The sequence below is a fragment of the Gavialis gangeticus genome, unplaced genomic scaffold (assembly GCF_001723915.1).
Source record: "Gavialis gangeticus isolate Ggan-Ray unplaced genomic scaffold, GavGan_comp1, whole genome shotgun sequence".
Classification (NCBI taxonomy): Eukaryota; Metazoa; Chordata; order Crocodylia; family Gavialidae; genus Gavialis; species Gavialis gangeticus.
Genome location: NW_017729024.1, coordinates 49,037,981 through 49,054,620, shown reverse-complemented (window position 1 = coordinate 49,054,620; position 16,640 = coordinate 49,037,981). Strand labels below are relative to the sequence as shown.

Genomic DNA, 16,640 nt, shown 5'->3' with positions numbered 1-16,640 from the left:
TGGGTGGAATGATCTAGTTGGGGATGGTCCTGCCTTGAGCAGGGAGTTGGACAGAGGGAAGGGGAGATGGGGGGATAGACTGAGGTCTCCATGGTGAGGGGGGCAGCAGGGCAGGGCAGGGGCTGGGGTGAATGGGGCAGCTCATGCAACAGAGCCCTTGGCAGCTTGTCTGGGGGGCGTTGCACAGCCCCCCTGAGTGGTGTGCACCCCTAGTGAAAGCATGGGGGGCAAGTGTCCCCCAGATTTGTGTGCATGGCAGAGGTGCGCTGCCCATTGTGGGCTGGCACTCTGTACCCTGCTGCCTTTTCCCCAGGAGTCACGCACTGGCTACACTGCGCGTCCCCTGCCTGCCCGGTGGCAGGAGGCACAATGCTGTGCAGCTCCTTGAGGCAAAAGCAGCATGGCGCAGGGCCCCAGCCTGTGACAGGGAGCCTGCCTCTGCCCTGCACACAAACCGGGGGGGCGCTTGCCCCCCATGCCTCTCCCAGGGGTGTGTGCAGTGGCAGGGAGCAAAGCCTCTCCCTTCCCCCCGTGCCTCTGGACAAGCCACCTGTGGCTCTGTCACACAACCCACCCCAGCCCCAGGGCCCCATTCGCCCCAGCCCCTGACCCTCTCCCTCCCTCATCATGGGGGCCTCGATATGTCCCTTCGCCCCTTCCCTTCCACAAACTTACCTGCTGGGTGCTGCTCTACACATACCAGAAGAAAAAATCATGAGATTTAAGAGTTCTATTGTGAGATCATGAGTCAGATTTAATTTTACTTAGAAATCATGACTCTCATGATAATTTTGTGAGAGTGGGCATTACTGAGTCTATGGCAGCTTGGACTTATTTCTTTTCTGTCCCATTTTTTTTTTTATTTAGCTCAGTAATCTTCAAAATGGTCCAAGTCTATCATATGCATCTAGGTTGCTAACATGCAAACATTTAATTGCATGTTTAAACTTAATGCACCATGGGCCTTAAGCAAAGCCCACAAAACTACTTTGAAGACTTCCACTCCTTAGGACCTCTATTCCTATTTAAAAACACAGGCTTAAGTCCATCCATGTTCAGGAAAATACTCATGGGTATGCCTAGTACAGGTGCAAGTGCCCTTCTGAATACGGCTGCTTTCCTGAGCAGGCATACATATACAATCCCACTGAATTCAGTATTGATAGTAATAGTTAATCACATGTGGAAGCCTTTGTTACTTGCACACGGAAGCTTTTGTCATGGTTATTACACATCTGACTGGTGATGTTATTTGGATCCTGTGGACTGTTCACTTTGGGGTGGGGAGGGGAGATCAAGATACAGTGAAGGGATTATTTTCACAGGCACAAATGGGACTAGGATCCCCACCTCCCCTTACCATATCTCCTCCTAATATAACATTTTTTTCCCCATTAATGCTGTATGAACTTTCTTTCCTGCACCTTCCCTGCCCCCAACTGTCATGCTCCGATTGCAAGTTATTTGGTGTTAAGTTTAAGTTTAACAGCAGCAACACAACACCCTGACTAGGAACAGAATTCAAAAAGCCCAAGCCTGAATTAGACTAACCTGCAAAGGTTGAATCAACCTGGCTAGGCTGAACCAGTTTGTAACCGGACATTTTCTCTGGACTGAGGAAATCATGGCACATGCCTGCAGTGGGTCAGAGTAGAAGTCAGGGGGCACTAGAGCAGCCCTCCCATCTCCTCTACAGCGCTGAGCTGAGTGGGGTGTGGCCAGGCCCCAACAGAACATTCTGATTAGGGAGGTCTGCCTGCACCATCCCAGACTTTTCCCCGCTGGCTGTTAAGGGGGTGACAGTGTTGCCAGACCACAGCCCCTGGCTAGCATGCTGAGGGAAGGGGGAAGAGGGAATGCAGTGCATGCATCTGTTGATGATATGGAGCTTTTTAATCTCCCTCCCAGTTTCTTTATACTATCTGCAGCAAACTGATAGGCAAGCAACCAGCAGGGGGCTGATAACAGTGTTTCAAACTCTTCTTAAACAGTTTACCAGCTGACCTGTTCATTAGCTCCAAAAACCCCTAAGCAGTCACTGTTCTGTTTTCCTGTCCCTGTGAAATTTGAGACACACACATACACACAGACACCCCTTGGCATTAGCTAGCATACCACATATCTAAGGTCTGTGGGGCTGGGGCCTGTGTTGTGGGAGATGTGAGGGAAGGAGGGAGGATGCCCTGCTTGAGCAGCGAGCAGCAAGGTCTGGGGAGAGGGCAGGAGGAAGGCAGGCAGACCCTGCTGTGCCTGCAAGTCTCTGCCAGAGCTCCAGCCAGGGAGCAAAGGGGAGAGGCCAGCTGGGGGAGTCTGGTTTAATCTTAAACCAGCAAGGGGTCTGGGACAGACATTGCATAAACCGGTTTGACTCAAATCAGTTAAGTCTGATACTACCGTCAACCAAGTTTACCTCTAACTGGTTTCAGCCATTTTCAAACTGGCTTATGTGTACTAAACATCTGTTCTGTTACAGGTTTAAACCAGTTTTTGAACACTTAAGCCGGTTATGTGTAATGTCTGTCCCTTGCCCATGAAACCAGTATTACTAAATCCCAAAAGTAAAATAAATAAATAAATGAGTCACTCTTTCCTCAAATTCTAGATTCTCAAAAATCAGGAGACATTTTTTAAAAAGCTCCTTTTGTTTTGTCTTTTTTAGATCCTCCTGCTTAACTATGTATATGTGTGTTTGTGAGTGTGGCACTTCTACAACCCAAATAATGGCATAGAAAAATCAAATCTTTATTATGTTCAAAAGGAACTAAATGAATAGTGCTGCCTGATATATTTATTATCATGAAGCTGAAACAGCTCTCTGAGTTGTTGCTGTACTTACTAGCTTCTAGCTGGAGTATTTTCTTAGCATGTTTCAGTTGAATCATCTATAATTTCCTGCCCAGAATAGCACTTTCCTATCACCATGGTTCTGATTCTTTGAACTGCACAGTTGTGTAACTAAGGGGGGGAAGGGAGGGAGCAGTGACCAGGGTAGCAGCTCTGGGCACCGCTTCTTGGAGAGGGGGGAAGGGGGGAGGAACACAAAAATAAGCATGAATGCAGAGGCAGCTGGATGCACTGCTGTGATCAGCATTGCCTTGGGCATTGCGCATGGCTGCCCAGGGTGCAGAGCTTCCTAGCTATGCCGCTGAAACTGCATATCTGGATTTATGACTTAGTCCTCTTTGTACTCGCATGAATGTTTGGTCCATGATGGCACGTTTGGATTCTACCAAACCCTCTAAACACATGCTCTTGACCACTTCAGTTTTTCCAAAGCTGGAAAAATTTTCATGTTGCCTGAGTAGCAATTCCCATGATCTCCCACCAGAGGTGCATGTAAAATAAGAGATATCCTATGATCCTTTGCTGCAGAAAATACCATAAAATAGGGATAGGCAATTTTTTTGACTGGAGCACCGAAAAAATCATAACGTCTACCTTGTAAGGTGCCAGAGTGCCAGCATTCCAGAAAAACAAAGTGGGGGTGGGGAGTACATGGCAGGACACACTGCATATTAATATGATTAATCATCATAAACGTTGCTTTTCTTTTACAGTAAATACCAGGCTTTCTACAAATTCTAAACCTGGCGACAACAGATAAAAATAAACCCCCCTGGATCCTGTGTGAGGCACCAAGAATTTTTATGTTGTAAAGGGGGAATTAGGCAACTCCAAATGGGACCTAAAACATCCTTCATGCTGAGAAGGGAATCCCCTAAAGTGTGCCAGTGGATTAGGGTAAAATTTTATAATGTAGATCAGGGTGAATCTAAACCCCAGGGGCAGGCCTGCTGAAAAGTGATGGGAGGAAATGCATACCCAGTCCTTTCTGCAGGAACTAGAACCCCCTTCCAGGCAAGTGTCCCAACCCTTAGGCTAGTCATGCCTATTCTCATTTTCTCAGAGGTCTAATGAATCCCCAATTCTTCTCAGAACAGAATAGCTTCAAGCAGGAGGGCAGGGAATGCTCCCAAACCAGAACAAGGTGGTTGCTAGGAGGTGGGAGATGTTATTTTGTATCTTCCCAGGCAGAGGAGGGAACTGTACTCACTCATGGGCAAGTGCTCGAGTTCCTATAGTGTGAAATAGAGAAGCACCCTGTCCCCTTAAGAGAAGGCAGCTAGTCTGATGGAATGGCTGCAGCTATGGGAAGAGTATAACGGGGTCATGGCTCACTGGGAATCTAAAATGCCAGCAGGCAGAACCACGAGGAGAAGCACCAGATGCAGGAAACCTCTTACCAATGAGAAGGACAAGCCTGGGAAAGGAAGGCTAAAGCCACAGCAGAGCCATCTCAGAGTCCAGGACCATGAGGCTTTTATTTGTTTACTTTGTTTAGTATATGACTGGGGTTTGCTGGGAGATGCTTGAGGAAAGGGAAAAACCCGGCTGAAAAAGGTTCTGAGATGGCAAATGGTTACATACCTCAAGCAGCAATTCCTCCATAGCTAATATTGCATTTTGCATGAAGTCTGAACCAAAAGGTATGTTCTAAGGATGTCTATCTAACCAGTCCTATCAAAAGAAGATAAAGTAGAGGAATGCCTTAAAGTAGAGGAATGCCTTGTTTCTGAATCCTGATTTGACTTGGGCATGAGACAGACAGATTGCATCTACTGTCAAGACTGAGATGCTTCTGGGAATGCAGAAAAGCAGACTTCAGGTACCTGACAACAACTTGAAGGTGAAAACTTGAGGCTCTAACTGAACTTAAGTGCCTCTAGGATTAGATGACAGCTGAGCAGATGCTTCCCATTTCCCAGATTGTCTAAAATTCTGTTTCCCCATTAAGCATCTAAAAAGTAACCTGGCCCTTCACATTTGAATGAATTAATCATAAAATACCTAGGAAGTGTACCAGCACTTCGTTCAACCAACAAATAGTTTGGCTAATGTTCACATACTGTCATACTGTCCTATGACCCCAGCTGAATTCCTGCCCTTTGGGCAGGGAGCTGGACTCGATGGTCTTCCAAGGTCCCTTCCAGCCCTAATGTCTATGAAATCTATGAAACTTTTCTCCTAACTCTGATGTCCATACACATTCAAGTTTTCCTGTAGCTCCAAACACAGATCATCACCCTGAAGGCTTATTCCAACTGGAATGGCTGATCCTGATGAACAGAGCCAGTTCTCACCAGCATGGCCATGTCTTGAATAAATGTTTTATAAACTAGAAAACAAAATAAAAGAACAATTTTGATGAGCCCAACCCTACTGAGGCCCCACAGAACTCAGTGAGAGCTTAGCCATTGGCTTTATTGGAACAAAAAGGACATTTCAAGTGTCCTGCAAGACTCTTCTGGAACACTGTGAAAAACTAGGACTGAGACTGTAATTGTAATTAATTTCATTGCAAAACAAACCCACTGCCACCTGGGGGTTTAGGATATGGTAACATGAACTTCTGCTCTAAGGTGTGGTTCATCAGTTGGAAAAGGCAGGGGAGGAAAAAGACTCGACTGTACAGTATTAGATGATCACAAAATGACCATGATGTAGCTAGGAAGCAAGCCAATTAAATCCCAGGATAGCATCAGCTGAGGATGCCATGTACAAGGTACTGGTGGGACCTCATTTAGGACACAGTACAAATCTGGTCATGACTTCAAGAAAAGGGAATTCCAACTGGATTAGGTGCCAAGAAGGGGCACTAGGATGTGATCAGAGGGCCTATCTTACAAGAGAAAATGGTAAGAGCTGGGTTTGTTTAATTTAATCAGAAGGTAAGAAATACATGATGGCTTCCTACAAATATATTAGTGGGTAAATGCCAGGAGGAAAGAAGACGTACGTCAAATGGAAAATAAGTGGCACAAACACAAGCGGGTATAAGTGGACCATGAATAAATTTAAGGTGAAAATTAGAAGAAGGTTCCTAAATATTAAAGAACTGAGATTCTGTAACAATCTCAGAATTGGGGTAGTGGAGTCAAACAGCCTAATTAATTGTATGATGGAGTTTAATCAGTTCGTAAAGGAGATGATATGACATAGTTGGCTGTGAAAGGGGACCAGACTTCTTGATGACTGAGAAGATCCTTTCAAGTCCCACATCCTCATGGGTAGACCTAGGATTTTGAAAAGGGGGTGGTGCAGAAGGCGTGCACATACCACATATAACATTACATATAACACAACACATATTTTCTCCAGTTAAAGAAAGACTAAGAGCTCTAGTAATATGCAAGGGGGCTAGTGCTATGTTATAAAGTTTAAGATCAAAGCAAAACCAAATATAATTAATGGAATGTTCACTAAATTGCTAGATGATGTATTAAGTTTTGAAAAACACAATAAACTGGACAAAAAGTCAAATAGTAGAAAGATATAGTATCTCAGTGCTCCCGTAGTCATTATAGTTAAATGCATGTCTCTTATTCAAGTTCACAAAACAATCTAGCCTTCTAGAATATTTGGACAGTGCCTCCAATACTTCAATCAGTCATTGCTACATCTGAGTTAATATTACCACACCCATGTCAAGGGGTTTTTAACTAGAGATGAAACAGTTTGCAGGGCTGTGAAATAGAGGAGACATTATCAGGAATGGCCAACAGACAGCAAAACTGCAGAAGAAAGGATAATTTGAATAGTGAAACATAATGATCATTAAATAGATAGAAAGGCAGTAATGCAGGTCAAGCAGAGATAAATTATCAGGAATCAGGGAGATGATAACAAGCCATGAAGTAGCAGCACTGCCTGAATAAAAATGATGCTGCCCTTCCCGGACAGTTGGTCTTAAAGTTTGTGTGGGGCAGGAGTCAAAGATGGGGGAGAGAGGGACAGGGAAGGGCTGAAATTGCACCAATGCAGCCCTTTCAATCTGTCCCTGTCCATCCTACGTTTCCAGCTTCACAGTGGTCACCGCACTGCAACCAGGGCCACCTCGAACTGAGCTTCTACAAAAAGAGCCCTCCGCCTTCTGCCAGCAGAAAACCTAACTCTACAGCTCTTAGCCATGGACCATCCAAGATGGCCCATGGAAGATAATGGCACACATTAAATTAAACAATTAATTACAATATTTATTAACTTAGCTAACCAGTATTGCTAGCATTTCCATAGTTACTTTTCTCTCACACTACAGTTTGCTGTGACTTATGTAAACCTTAGCAACAATTTAAACTAGTAGTGTTTGTAGAACCACCTCAAAGGAGATTTTGCCATAAGCAGTAGGTGTTTGTGTGCCTTTCTTGTCACCAGTAAATGTAGTAGAAAGCATTGCATCTCATTTACCAATGGCTGTAGACTCAGATCTCATGTGATCTGCCTTGAAGCTGGTGAACATTCTCTGCCCTGTATTTTGTAAAAGGTCAGACTAGATGAGCTGAGGTTTCCATTTGTCCTGAAAAATTCTGAGTCTTGATCTACCTTTGTAAGCAGAGCTTGAATTTTAAGATCTTGGAGGCTGGATGGTGATAAGCAATATTTTAAAAAAGGGAAAGGTTATGGATAATGAGGATGATTGAGAAGACAGGTTAATTACATGTCCATTTGATCCAGACAGTCCAACAGCTCAAAGGTCTGTTCTCCCACTGAGGTGTGAGGGAAGTAACTACATCGCTCCCATTAACCTTAATGGGAGTTAGCAGTATGGATCCTTAGGAATCAACAAGAGATTAGTCTCCTAGAGCAGTTTGTAGAACATCTGTTCTATTTCATTTTTTTCACAAATGCCACGCTCTGAAAGACTGGTTCACCCTGAAAGGTCTATCAAGTACACAGAAAACAGAGGGGACATATAAACAGCAGGAGCCAAAGCTTGCCTGTCTCATTTTTGCACTGCTCTACTGAAGTCAGCAGAAGTTCTTCAGGAGTAAGGCAAGAAGGATTTGGCTCACTTTGTATAGAAAAGGGCTTGGGTTCAGCAAATAGTCTCTCTCATAGGTGAAAAATGTTCTGCAGTGAAGCCTAGACATTAATGGTAGGCAGCCAGAAGCTGGTTTAATATAAATGAATAATTCATATTAAAGAGGGGAGGGGGAAAAATTATGGGTCAGATTCCCACGCATTAATGAAACACCTCCAAGTGAACAGCCTGCATATACAAAAGAATATATATTTTTACTTTGTGTCAAAACAAAAATGAAAGCATTTTTTCTCTTTTCTTATTAAAGTTGTGTCACACCCCTGCTCAAGAGTGCTTTTTTTCCCTGCAGCTGATAGACCTGATTTTGTAACCTGCTGTTTAAGATGGAATTCCTTAAGCAACAGTAGTGCACACAGCTGATGATCCATTCTGAAAGCATTCATTTTAAGCAAATGGCTTTGCCATAAGAAATTTCATCTTTAATCAGTGCCATGACAGAAGTTAGAAAGTAAAACAGATGCAAAAAGGCATTATTAACACTGGCACTCCTTTGAAGCTGAGGCTTGGTAAGAATCAAGACAGGTCTCTAGGGAGCTCCCTATGAGTCCATTCCAAGAACTAATTGTATTATTTTTACCATGTTAATAATTAAAGTGGGAATTAAAGTGCATACCTTCTCAAAGCATGCAGGGAAAAGGAGGTTTCCGAGGCTAAAGAAAAATATTAAAGCATCTCAAAATGCTGATGCAACCATAAAATAAAATAAAAAAGATTGGCTTCTCATGGAGATTAATGCTAGTTCCATTTGATACACTCTATCAGTGTAAAAGGGGCCTTAAAGAATTTAAATCCAGTCTACATCCACTTTATGCTGCAGGAGCAATGTAAAATTATCTTGGGAATGACCTACTTCAGGGCTATCCAACTGGTGGCCCATGAGTGGTTGAACTGCAGCTCACAGGGCTTGTTAGCATGGCTACCCCCATGGCTAAATTTGGAGTTATCAGCCACACCACTAGCATCTAAAGCTGGCACCAGAGCAACAGTAGGGGCAAGTGACAGCAGTTACTCACTGGGCTCTGGAGCCAGCCATTTCAGCAGTTCTGGCAGCTGCACCAATGTCACTGCCCTGGTGCCTGTCCCTACCCCTGCTAAATATGAGCTGTCCAGTCCACAAGAAACCCTGCAGCCCAAATCCAGCCCATGGGGCCAAATGAGTTGGTCAAACCTGATATACCTAAGGAAGTTGTACTGCTTTAACTATAGATCCACAGGATGCATCCAGAGGAGCATGGCCATGCCAGTATGTGGTGCTGCAGACGTGTCTGCAGCACCATGTACCACAGGTTCAGTTGCTCTCCATGCTGCAAGGGAGAAGTGCAAAGGATTTTTCTGACCCTTGGATATCCAGGGGTCAAAAAAAAAAAAAAACACCCATGGAGAAAAAAAGCGGAGCAGCATGCACACGAGCAGCACATGCCACTCAAAAGCAGAGTTGGACTGCCCAGAGGCACACTGCGGCTGCTGGCCAGGTTCCCTGTGGCAGAATCGCTGCTGCTGCAGCCCTGGGAGGCTCCCAGGACTCCAGATAAGGCTTCAGGGCCAACCACTAGTTGCCCCCAGAGAAACAAATGTCCACACCACGTGTGGATACGGCCACAGAGTCTGTCTTGAGGTTGGTACTATTTACTGTGTTTTCTAATGACTTAGATGCTGGAATAAAAAGCAAATTTGCAGACAATATAAAACTGGAAAGTATTGTAAACATACTAGATGACAGAAGCACAATTCAGAAAAATCCTGATAGACTGGAAAGCTGGATTACAGTCAACAGGATGAAGTTCAGTATTAACAAATGCAAGGTGCTACACCTCAGGAAGAATACAAATATGAAATGGATGATAACTGGCTGGATAGCAGCACTATCTAAAGAATTATCTAGGAGTCCTGGTGAATCATAGACTCCCTATGCTGTGGAGCTGCAGAAAAGCTGAATGCGGTTTTGGGCTATATCAATAGATGCATTACTGTATATGCCGGACACGAGTAGTTAGGCACTACTTAGGCCTCATCTAGTGTACCGCGTGTAGTTTGGGGTTCCACATTTTAATAAGGATGTGTTGAAGTTAGAGAGGGTCCAAAAGTGGGCAATAAAAGTGATAAAGCAAACCATAGGAGTGGTTGAAAAAAATAGAGCAGAAGAGGCAATTAAGGGGGGGCATGAAAGAAGTCTTCAAATATCTAAGACTGCCTTGAAGAAAAAGTAGAATACCTTGTCTCTGTTGCTGCAGAGAGCAGGATACATACCAATGGCTGAAGTTGCAGCAAATCAGGTTTAGACTGGCTATCAGGAAAAAAATTCTTCACTGTTAGAACCGAGAGGCAATAGAATAGATTGCCTAGAGAAGTTGTAAAATCTCCATCACTGCAGTTTTTCAAGGAGGTCGTCTAAGGAAGTGACGAATTGTTCAGGAATGATCCAGGATGATCTGAAGTGCTCTGCAAAAAGCAATAGTTGGAAGCTCTGGCACACCTCGCACATGGATTGCTGGGAGCTGGAGAAGAGCTGTGCAGTTTAGAGCAGGTGGATGTTGGAGAAAAAATGTTCAGCCGCAGGAGAATGAAGGAGTTCTGGCTGTTCAGTTACAGTGTGTAATACATGGAGTTGTGCTTGATATCCCCAGGTTGTAGAACAGAATGGAGGGTGTTTTGTATTTTCCATGACACTGGGCTTTTCTTACTGCCACATGCGGTTGGGAAATATTTTTGTTTACTCCTCCTGTTGCTACAGGGGTCTTTTTTTGCCTTCCTCAGAAGCATTTGGTGTTAGTTTCAGCCAAGGCTGGGGATTTTGACCAGGGTGTGCCAATGCTCCTGCTGGGACTAAAACCAATAGGTTCCAGGTTGGTGAGTCTTGCCCCTCTGCTCAGGGTCAGACAGATTCCCATGTTTGGAATCAGAAATGAAGAATTTTATTCCGTAGTCAGATTGGTGTGGACTGGGGGTATGGTTAGGAATAACTTTTCTTTTAATGATACAGTTATTTCATAGGGCTGTGCGAAGCTTCAGTCACTGATTTGATTCGGCAGAGATTCAGCTTGATTCGGTGGCTGAATCTCTGAATCAAATCAGGAGACCCTTTAATCTCTCTGAATCGAACTGGAGCCCTCTGAATCAATTCGGAAAGATTCAGAGATAGACACAGCTTTAAATGTTTTTTCTACATACCTCAAGGTAGCAGGTGGCTTGTGAATGCTGTGATACTGGGGAGAATGCAGTGCCCCACAGAAGCACGGGGGGATCCCCACCGTGCTCAGCAGCAGACCCGGAAGTGGACCAGAACCACTTCTGGTCCACTTCCAGGTCTGCCAGGGAGTGCCCGGGAGACCCCTCCTGCAACCCTCCGGCTTGGCAACTGGTGTCCCCTGGGTCTGGGGGGGCACCCGGGGTCCCTCTGCGGCTGATCCCCAAGCCAGGGGGGCAGGGGGCAGCCCCCAGGATGCTTGGCTGCAGACCTGGAAGCACACAGGGGGGCCCCCCCACATTCCTGTGGGACGCTCCATCTGCTGCAGTATTGCAGTTTTCACGAGCTGCACCTGGTACCTCAAGGTATGTAGAAAAAACATTTAAAGCTGTGTCTATGGCCAAATTGCTGAATCTCCAAATCAGCATCAAATCTTCAGTTTCGGATTAGGCCAAATCAAATCAGGGACAGTGATCCAAATCAACAAATTGAATCACTGTCCCTGATGTGGGCTGAATCCAAATCAAATGCAACCCATTTCGCATACCCCTATTATTTCAGTATAACACTTAGTGTGGATAAAAGCACACAGGGGGCTGGATTAGATGGCCTCTAGAAGTACCTTCCAGGCTTACTTCACCAGTACAGAAAGACTCCTGTTTGGATACAGCTGTACAGGTATACACATGAATTAGCAGCTGTACTTTAATCCCATATACAGGAAGGGGAGTAGGCTACATGGGCATAACACTTCTCTACATGTATGCTTCCACCCACACCACATGTTATACTGAAATAACTATATTATTAAGAAAAAAGGTTACATTCAGAACCATACCACATATATTGGTTACAAATTTCTGTATAAACTAGACCTTCACATAAATCTGAATATTTCCTATAGTGTCAAAGGAGGATATGTTTGCATCTACCCATATCCTGAAGGCAAGGTGAGAACAGATTTGTATAAAGCCTGGATCTATTCTGCTTGTGAATTCCTAAATAAATCATTATTCATCTCAGAACTGCAGCTGGCAATTACTAGTCACACTCTCCACATTGTCATAGTAATTAAGGATTGGCCTTCGTGTTTTGGGAGTGTCTACAGCTTCTAGAGGAGTAGATTGAGGTTAATATTAGACAAAGACACCAAAGTCTGTAGGTACAGTATATTTTCTATGATTATTTTGGGGTTACTGCTAGAATTACATGCAATGTTTTTGTTTTGTTTTTTAAATTGCATCTTTTGTCTTTTCTTTGTTTCTAAGCCTGGAGAACACAGGAAGGGGACTGCTTGGATGGCCACAGCAGTGGGGCTCCGTTGGCTGGATTCCTGAACATGTGCAGAAGAGGCATCTGCTATCACAGGAGTAGAGAGTATAGCCTAACAGTGTCCTAGATTGTCACACAAAGAACAAAGTGGAAACATGACCTCAAATAGAGCAAGGTTTGGCAAACCTCACTAGCCGTTTCTATCTCCAAACTATATAGAAAGACATTAACATAGGTTCCAAAGCCCTGGCTCTTGAGGTAAGTTATTATAAACTTGATTCAGTTACTCATGGCAACCTATGATAGGTCAATCTGGGATTTTTATCAAAATAGCATACTTCCAGTCTCAGCCATGAAAATTTCATGAGCTTGCCACTGATCAGTGACCAGTGCTGCAGAGGTGGCCGAACACCCCACCAACACCCCCTCCTCCGCCCCCACACACACATACTCCAAGCCTTGAGGCCACTGCAGCAGCTGGTGACACTGTCCCTGTAAATAGTATAACTGACCTCAGCAGAAGTCCTTACTTCCCTGTTTTCCTCCACAACAGCCTTCTTGCAAACAGCACTGCCCATTCAAGTTTAAGGTGAGCAATGAAAAAAAGCCTGGCAAGATGCCTTGCTTCAAGTCTCAAGGGGCATATTCTGCTACCTTTCAAAACTGGAAGCAGCAAGCGTGGAGCCATTTCATTATCATTCACTGTGGCTGCCCTTGAATGTCTGTTTCTGACTGACAGATCCATACATGTTTTTCTCCTGTTTTTGTTTCCCTGTGTATAGGTAACTTATAACTAGCCTCCAGCCATGTGAAAATTGAAAAAATTACTCTTAATAATGAAAAACACTGCCTAGAGGAGCAGGCATCTCTGGTTCCTGAGGGCCCTGGTTATTTTGATGTAAAGTGCATATGCACAGGAATAGAAAGGGTAAGGGATTCACAGAAGGTTAAGGCTGGAAGGGACCTCGTGAGATTGAATCCAGTCCCCCTGCTCTGGGCAGGAAAGACCACTGGAGTCAAATAACCCCAGCAAGGTGCGTGTCCAGTCTTCTTTTGAAGGGTAGGTGCCTGCACCACCCCAGCTGGGAATTTATTCCAGAGTCTGGTCACACGAACCGTGAAGAAGTTTTCCCTTATATCCAGTCTGAAACCTTCTAGGAGTTTATGACCATTGCTTCTGGTTTTCCCCTGGGGCACTTTGGTGAATAGTTGTACACCTAGCCCCTGATGCTCTCCCCTGATATATCTGTAAGCTGCCACTCCCCTCTCCCTCACCCCAAGAAGACTTTGGGGAGATTTGGTGGCAGCTTAAAATATATCAGGGTGTTGTAGACCTGGTGCTCCATTGTCTTGAATTGTCATTATTCTTGCTGTATATCTATGCTGAAATTATGGCAGTGGCTCTAATGTAGTACAGACATACACACACACACAAGCGTTACCCAGCAGTCTGGCTAAAGTAGCATGGAACAGAGGAGACTCAGGTCCAACACATCATAGTCATTTTAAAATCCACCTTTGGTTAATAATCATCCTCAGATGCACTGTTAAAATGAAAGCCTGAAAGCTGCTGGCAGCAATGCTGGAACATTAACAAGTAACATCTCAGTTTTCTATCCTTAATCAACTCAGTGTTTTAACTTCACTAACTGTGCTTGCCACTTGACCTCTCCATTCCCAAGCAAGCTTCTTTGTATTCATATCTTGATATGCAAAGCACTTGCAGCAGATCAGTGCCCACTACATCACTGTGGGAAATGCCCATCTTGCTGTGAGCAGTCACACGTTTTTCCATGACAATCTGCATTTAGTACGCTGAAAGGAGGGAATGAATCCTCTGCATTCAGACTGAGTTGTCAATTAGCAGGAGCCATTGATAACTGCTGGGATGCTGACAGCATAGCTGGCACACTGTTGTAGGTCACTCTGCTGAATGACTGGCCTTTGCTGCGACTATGCCCTCAGAGAAGACTGCTCTGTCCATGGTATCGTGTCAGTGCTAGCTGCATGCCATACATAAGACCGCTTGATTAGAGACTGCTCTCTTGCAAGTTGTGCTTAATGGCAAATGCTGGCCAAAGCAGCTAGTCTGTGAATTACCTAAGGATTAAGGGAGGGATCCTGCCATAGGCGATCATCAGCATTCCCTAATATGGCAACAATGGATTGAACTATGGTCTAGCGAGTGGCTCAGGACACCATTAACTGTTTCCAGCTATGACACCCTAACAGTTTGCAATTAAGCCTGTAGTGCAGAAATGCCATTAGGTAACACAGTACAAAGGCATTCACAAGGTAGTGAAATAAAATTAGGGACTTGCACATAAAAAAAAATGGGGAAGATGGCAGGTAGGAAGTGGATCCTTCCCATTGCAAAGGCTTCTCTCAGACCCTGGAGAGACATAACATTTGCAGCGCTTCAAAGGCTGTTGCTTAGTTAAGTGCTTTAAAAAAAAAAAACAGTGCTTCAGCTGTGGGCAGACAGCCTCCTTCTGTTCCCTCACTGAAGCACCTCAAAATTACTATGGCTGAATGTAGCAGCATGTTGTCCACCAAGACAGTATGCCACGATAGTGCTCAGTCTTGTGGCTCCACTTGCCCCATCCTTCCTCCATGGTGGGGGCAAGACAGACAACCACAGAGCACTATTTTGTGCCCTTGCCTCCAGGAGACTGGAGTATCCTCTCTGCCAGAACCAGGGGAGTGGAGGTGGAGAGGCACACAAGGATTCAAGCTCTGTAGCCCTCATGACAACTCTTTGTCCCGCTCTCCCCTGCAAAGCGTTGTGGGGTACAGGAGGACTGAGCAATCGTCCCTGTCATGCTACCTATAACCATGCATTATAAAGTGCTACAAAGAAGTTGCTGTTTTCTCCAGGGTTACTTCTGAAATGCTTCGTATGGCTGTTACAACTGCCTGGGTCAGCTAGACCAAAACCCTAATGGCTCAGGTTCATCCCTGGTTTGCTGCATGCAGTACTATTCAACACAATGAGAGAGCCTTAATCACCATCAGCCAGCTGATCAGATCAAAGTGCATGGGGGTTACATGTCCAAAGCATGACAGAGCATTCATATCTTTTATACCTTTATTATACATTGAATTAGACACAAACAGAGTCTAATGATTACACAAGAAAAGCAGTCATCAGCTACCACACAGATACTCATGCAGCTGTACCCTGCTTCACCACTTTGGTGTGTGAACCAAGTATCTGTCCTGTCCCCTCACTGTTAACCCTGCTTATCTTCCTGGAAGATGTGTCATTTATCACCTTTCATGTTCCAGGTGTGATCTGCAAGGACCTTGATACTTCCTGCTCATTATATTTTTGGCAGCCCAACTCAGCCTTGTACTATCTCTTCCTGGTGTTCATTACCTTCCAGGAAAAGAGAGAGAAGTGTGTCTGGGCAAGGGAGTGGGTTGGGGGAGGACTGGGTAGGAAGCTGAGAACTCATTAAATGAAAAAGGGGTGCGAGAGAAGGGGGGCTTGTTTAAAGCTGAGACCGTGGCAAACTAAAAAGAAGGGGCAACATCAAACTAAAGAGAAGGGGTGGGAGAGAGGGGAGGTGGTGACAGGGGGAGGGAGGCCTGCTAGAAGTGGAGACCTTCCTGAATCAAGGTTTTGCCCAGGCCTTAGCAAGATGGTTTCAGGAGCATAGAGCCTCTAATCTATCCAGCAAGGATGTGTACGCTTGTCAGTTCACCCTTTGAAGGACTTCAAAGCTGTCTGAAGTGCTTTAAATGTTATATCTGTCTAGGGCCTCAGACATTCAGTTGGAGAATGGGAGAGGCTGGTCTCTTACAGAACAGGCAGCAGTTTTGACTGCAAACCCCATGAATCCAGCTGAGTCTTCACAAAGGAAGCCTTCTTGGTACAACAGACCTGGGCTACTATGCCAGTCCTGCTGTCCTGGAATAACTACCCTACTTCTGCAGTTTTTAGCAGAATCAGCTTCTCTCATGTTCCGAGTACTCTTGCCAAGTTCTGCTACCATGGGTAGCCTCTTAAAAAGGGGGCTTCCTCAGGGTTAACATTAACTCCTTATGATTTTTTAGCAGGGCTTGGCAGGAAAGACACAGGTTCCCCACAGCTTACTGCTCCAATACATAAAAAATCCCTAAACCCTGAAGAGAGCTGTCCACAAACTTAGGAATAAGAAGATACAGATGCACCAGGGGAAGGGTGCAACTACAAGTTTTCTCCAAGCAATCTCACCCACCTACAGCAGTTCTGGAGTCTCCTCTACCCTACCCTGAGTTCATGCAGAGCTAACTATGTATCTCCAGCAGGCAGACAGACAA

At 44.8% G+C, this 16,640-nt stretch overlaps 1 protein-coding gene across 2 annotated transcripts in view; it reads right to left on the bottom strand.

Annotated features, from left to right (window-relative positions):
* Positions 1-16,640, bottom strand: part of PLPPR1 (phospholipid phosphatase related 1) — a 296,435-nt gene that overhangs the window by 94,500 nt on the left and 185,295 nt on the right. Inside the window, exon 1 of one of the 2 annotated variants that reach the window (XM_019517068.1) lies at positions 7,246-7,417. The exons of the other annotated variant lie outside the window; for it this stretch is intronic. The gene's annotated coding sequence lies outside the window, so the exon portion shown is untranslated. Of the gene's footprint in view, positions 1-7,245; positions 7,418-16,640 lie in introns of those variants that run through there. 2 annotated transcript variants of the gene reach the window in all.